Below are 6,002 nucleotides of genomic sequence, written 5' to 3' on the forward strand. Positions count from 1 at the left end.
TTATCACCACAATTACTACAATTTTCATCACATCTGGTGCAACCAGCATTACAACCAGTACCACTATCGTAGTCGCTACTACTACTACTACTGCTACTACTACTACTACTACTACTACTACTACTTCCACCACTAGTACCACCATCACTATAACATTCCTACCACCAATAGCATAACTACCACCACCACCATAACTGCTACTACCACCATCACCATCACCACAACTGCTACCACCACCACACCCACAACTACCACCACCACCACCACCACCACAACTACCACCACAACCACCATCCTGACAGCCTAGCACCTTTGCAATTTGTCCCAAGTGCATATATTGCAGACCCCGTCCAGACCTTAGACGTTTGTATTTAGAGAGACAGACAGACAGACAGACAAACAGATAGATAGATAGACAGAAAGCCAGGGTAGACAGCAGACATTTGTACCTCTACCTTCAGGTTAGATTATAACTAGGGTTTCCTGTTTGGGGGGTTTCTCAGCATCCTGGGATTCTGGGACAAAACAGGATATTTCCTGGGATCCCGGAATTTCCCGTATCAGGTAATATTTGATCCAACTAATGCTATATGCTTACCCTACATACTTTATTAGTGTAGTATCTGTAAATCATATACAGATTATTGATTTGATACATTATATTACACTGGAACAAAGTTCTCTTTATTAACTTTCAAACTGAAGGTGTAAAAATAGATACATGATATGATTAAACAAGCCAAATTTTAATTAATCTCATTCTGTTAGCCATAAAAGAAACTCATAAACATTTGAAGTGGCATTCAAAGTAAATCAGTAATATAATACAGTTTGATTATCCAGGCAAAATTTAAATTCATCTCATTCTGTTACCCCCCCCAAAAAAAAAATAATAATAATAATAGTTGGAATGGTATTCAAAGTTAGTTATTAAACAAAAATAAGAATTTTATATTTCATGCCATTTGGAAGCCATACTCCATAAAACCTAAAGAGAACACTTGAATAACATGCGAAAAAAAATAATAGAATAGAATCATTTGTGCACAGAAGTCACACACACAGTTACGCAGACACTAGAAGTTGTTCATGAAATAACTCTTCAAAAAGCACAAACGGCCAGTGAGCCTTGTTCTTAATTTTGTAATGAACAGACCAGCAGCTGAGTATGTCCTTTCGGCTTCGACTGAAGTTGGTGGTACTGATTTGAGGGCCTGAAATACTTTCTCTAAATTATGTGTTCTCTCTCCTTTTGCCTCAGACACATTGAACTCTTTCCCAATCTGTTTGCATTCATACACCTGTCTACTTTTACTCTGAACCTGTTCTATTGCTGCCTGGAGTTCATCTGTGAGTATCATTTGTTCGTCTACAGATGTTTCAATATCGTTATTTGCTGGTGGCTGCCAATTTGGTAATTCCTCCTGATTACTTATTTCAAATATTCTTGATAACATCTTTTTAGCTGACTCCACGAAGCTAGAACTAGCTCCCAGTGCTGGCAGTCCTCCTTCAAAATTATTATATTGCTTTCCACTATGCAGATATTTCATAAGGCCTACAAGAACTTTACTCCTCCATTAATTTATTCTTCTGTTAAGGGAATTTTTCAGCTTCACCGAAAATAGAGAATTCTGCTCATTCAGTTCATCTAATATGAATGAGAATGCACCTTCGAGACTAAGAAGAGTTGTACCTCTGCTTCCCAACATTTATGCCCCTGCTTTCACTGGTTGCAGTGCTGTAACTAAGTCAGTCAGTACCACAAATTGTTTGTAATGTTAATTCAATATTGCAGTCAATTATAGCATTAGCAATTGAGCTTTTTATCTAAAGGAAACACTCCAACATGTCTAGCAAGCTGCTCCAACTCGTCGTAGAGTCCAGTTTCAGCATCAGGTCTTTTCCATGCTCACAAACAGCATGAATCTGTTGCTTCTCATTTTTTTGTGGTTGATTTTCAAAACATTCTTACAATTTTCCTAACTTTGTTGATTGTTACAGACAAATTCATGTTTTTTATTTCTTCATATTCCATTACCCTAACATTTTCCAAATCATCATCTGTTATCACTTCTATCACGCTATTTAACTCCTCTTCCTCTTGCTCAGATTTCAAATCGGAAGCTTCCTCTCGTTAGAGCTGGATAAGGATTTCCATTTCCAACCTACCTACCTTATCATGTTTTAATTTTTCAATAGAACATCGCAGGTAGCTAAGTGAATTCTATCTATCTATCTATCTATTGCCAGACGCCTCAATCCCGTTTGGGATGGCCACAAACAAATCGCCTCCAAGTCGCCCTGTCCCCCGCCATTTCACTGCCCTGCTCCCAACTCACACCCCCCTCTCTCATATACCTCTCCACCTCATCCCTCCATCTCATCCTCGGCCTCCCCCTCCCTCTTCCCCCCTCCACCTCACTCACATACACTCTCTTCGTCAGTCTTTCATCCTCCATCCTCTCCACATGGCCAAACCACCTCAGTGTGTTCCTCATAACGCTTCCTATCACATCCACATCAACACCACAACGTTCCTTTATATCGTCATTCGTCAGCCTATCTCTCCATGTGACTCCACAGGCTCCTCTTAAATAACTCATTTCCACTGCTCTCACTCTTGACTTGTGTCCTTCCAACAACGTCCAAGCTTCACTTCCGTACGTTAGAGTTGGTATCACAATACTGTCATGTAGTAACTTTTTCACTTCCATGCTCACTTCCCTGTTTCTTATCACTGCTTTAAAAGAACCAGCAACCTTTCTTCCCTGCTGTACCCTTTCAAGCACTTCACCCTCCAAACCTCTATCCTTACTCATCACACTATCCAAGTACTTAAAAGTACTCACATTTTCCAATTCCTCACCATCCAACCTCGCTGTACATTCACTGACTTCACCTCTCTCAAAGACCATCACTTTACTCTTCCCTACATTCACCTTCAGATTCCGTTTCTTACACACTCTACCAAACTCATCCACCAAGCCTTGCAGCTCCCCTTCGTCTTCACTCAACAACACAGTATCATCTGCAAACAACAGTACAGGGAGTTTCCAAACACCATGCTGTCTCACCAGGGCCACTCCAACATCCACCACCCTACCTTGTACCTCTTTTATTACCCCATCCATGTACAGATTGAACAACCATGGAGACATGACACATCCTTGTTTCAACCCAACTTTCAAAGAGAAAAATTAACTTAGTTCACCATCCACACGCACTGCAGCCTTCGCACCATCGTACATACTCTTCACAGCATTCAACAACTTCCCATCTACTCCATATATTCTTAACACTTTCCACAATCCTTGTCTATCCACCCTGTCATATGCTTTCTCCAAATCCATGAAAGCCGCATACAACTTCTTTCCCTTCTCTAGAAACTTTTCCACTAAAGATCTAAGAATGAATATCTGATCTACACAACCTCTTCCCTTCCTAAAGCCTCCCTGTTCTTCTCCAACTAATTTCTCTGTTCTTTCTCTAACTCTGTCAATAAGTATCCTACCATACACTTTTCCTATCATACTAAGAAGACAAATGCCCCTATGATTACCACACACTTCTTTTTCCCCTTTTCCTTTGTACAAGGGAATAATTATACCTGACTTCCAATCCTCTGGGACTCTACCTTCCTCCCAGGCTAATCTGCACATCTTCCACATCCGTTCTACTACTATCTCTCCCCCATGCTTCAGCATTTCACCACACACTCCATCAATTCCTGGGGCTTTCCCAGATTTAACTTTCTTCATTGCTTCCACAACTTCTATCCTACTGATTTCTTCCTGTCATCTCACCTCCCTCCTTCTCCCAGCCATTCCACAGCCACTGATACTCGCATTACTTCCATCCTCTACGTTCAACAATTCCTTAAAGTGTTCTCTCCATCTGCTCACTTTTTCTCCCTTCTCCACTAGTAATCTACCATTTTTATGTTTCACTCCCCTGCTAACTTCACTTCCACCCTGTCTTACTCTTTTCACCTCTTTCCAGAACATTTTCTTACAGTCCCTCCACTTTACACTCAAATTCCTTCCAAATTCCTCATCCACTCTCTTCTTACTCTCTCTTACTAATCTTTTCACCTCTCTCTTTCTTTCTACATATAACTCTCTCTTCCGCCTCTCAACTTCTTCCACGCCCCTATTTCTCATCCATTCATTGTATGCTTTCTTCTTTTGTGCCACAGCCTGTTTCACCTCTTCAGTCCACCACGCTGTTCCTTGCACCCCCCTCCGTCTTCTCTTCCTTCCACACACCACGTCACCTGCTGCACATATTTCTTCTGTAAATATCCTAAACACACCTTCTATGTCTCCCATCTGCTCCAATTCATATTTGCCCAATCGTTCCTCCACTTCTCTCTTATACTCTGCCTTTTTCTCATCCTCTTGTAACCTTTCCACTCTCCTTGCAACTACTCCTTCCTCTCATCTTTCCCTTCTTCTATTTCTCCATTCTAATTGGACCTTGATTCTGGCCACCACCAAGTAGTGGTCAGAAAGTCCACTCCCCCAACCTCTATAAACTCTTGCATCCATTACACATCTTCGCATCCTTTCATCCACACACACATAATCAATCATTCCCTTCCTTTCATTCAGTTCACCACCCACCCCTCTCATCACTCGCCATGTATACCTGTGGATCATTTTATGCCTGAAGAGGGTATTGGCTACCACCAACCCCCTCCCAGCACAAATGTCCACTAGCGCACTCCCATTCTCATTTATCTCAGCAGGCACACCCCACTCACCAACTAATCCATCCACCTTCGCATTCCCAACTTTATCATTCATATCACCAATCAAAAACACTCTCTCATTCCTTCCAAACTTTTCCATGCACACTTCTACATTTGTCCAGAACTCTTCTCTCACTCTTCTAGCACGATCTTGCGTTGGTGCATACACACACACAATCACCCACATTTGTATTCCAACTTTCAACTTTACCCACACAATCCTTGACCCAACTGATCCATACTGTCTTATGCTCTTCTTCCATCTTTTACTCACAACTATACATAATCCTTCCATTGCCCTCTCATTCTCACCTACTCCTGCACATATACCCCATCCATACTCCCATTCTCTCACACTTTCTCCTCCCCATTTTGTTTCAGTTATTCCACATACATCCACTTTCGCACCCTCAAGCACCTGGACAATCTCTCTCTCTTTCACCTCATCATTCGCTCCTCTTACATTCCAAGTACCCATTACCAAGTCCTTTGTCCGGTCCTGGGTCGTCATCGTTTGGTCAGTCCTTGTCCGAGGCTTATTGTTTGTTTTTTTAGTTAGTTGTTTTCAGGGGAGGGGCACTCACCCTCCGCCAACCCTTTTAGTCGCCTTTTACGACAAGCAGGGATACTGGGGGAGTATTCTTGAAAAACCTCCCCTACCCCCAGGGGGCAATGAACATAATACGTATGATAATTTGCCTTAATCACTCTGACAAATTTAACCATGACACCAGATCCGTCAGTTGCACACGCTACTACATCTATTTCTAAGTCTATATGAAACTCGGCTAAATTATTCACAACTACCTCAACTGCACTCTCTGCTGGCAGCGAACCCACGATTCTCATCATTCCTAAATTCCAAAAGGCCTCACAAGTATGTAAGTTGATGTTCAAGTAACGTTTGTTTTTCAGTAAATTATAATCATTAAGAGATAATCCAAACCTGACTCCAGCATATTGCCCTTTGTTGGTCTCAGTTACCACCCATTCTTTTGTAACATTATACTGCTTGTGTACGAGATCCATAACAAGAGATGGATTTTGTAGTAATCTGTATCCCTTTTCAAGCATTGATTTTCGTATGAAGTCACTATTTGTGATGGCATTTGTGGTGAATCCATCTACTGCTGCCAGCTTACCAATGATTACCTCCCTGGTCTCCTTTTTGCATAAATTCAGTTATCTTTTGTTGCATAGGCTTTCTCTTCACAACACTCACATCAATGTACTCTTTGTCTGCAGGACG

At 41.5% G+C, this 6,002-nt stretch overlaps 1 pseudogene; it reads right to left on the reverse strand.

The window, feature by feature from the left end:
* Positions 1–1,076: 1,076 nt before the first annotated feature.
* LOC145416069 (uncharacterized) overlaps positions 1,077–6,002 on the reverse strand; it is a 5,104-nt pseudogene continuing 178 nt past the window's right edge.

Source organism: Coenobita brevimanus, chromosome 104 (assembly GCF_032717465.1).
Source record: "Coenobita brevimanus isolate Jiangsu-jjx chromosome 104, ASM3271746v2, whole genome shotgun sequence".
Taxonomy (NCBI): Eukaryota; Metazoa; Arthropoda; class Malacostraca; order Decapoda; family Coenobitidae; genus Coenobita; species Coenobita brevimanus.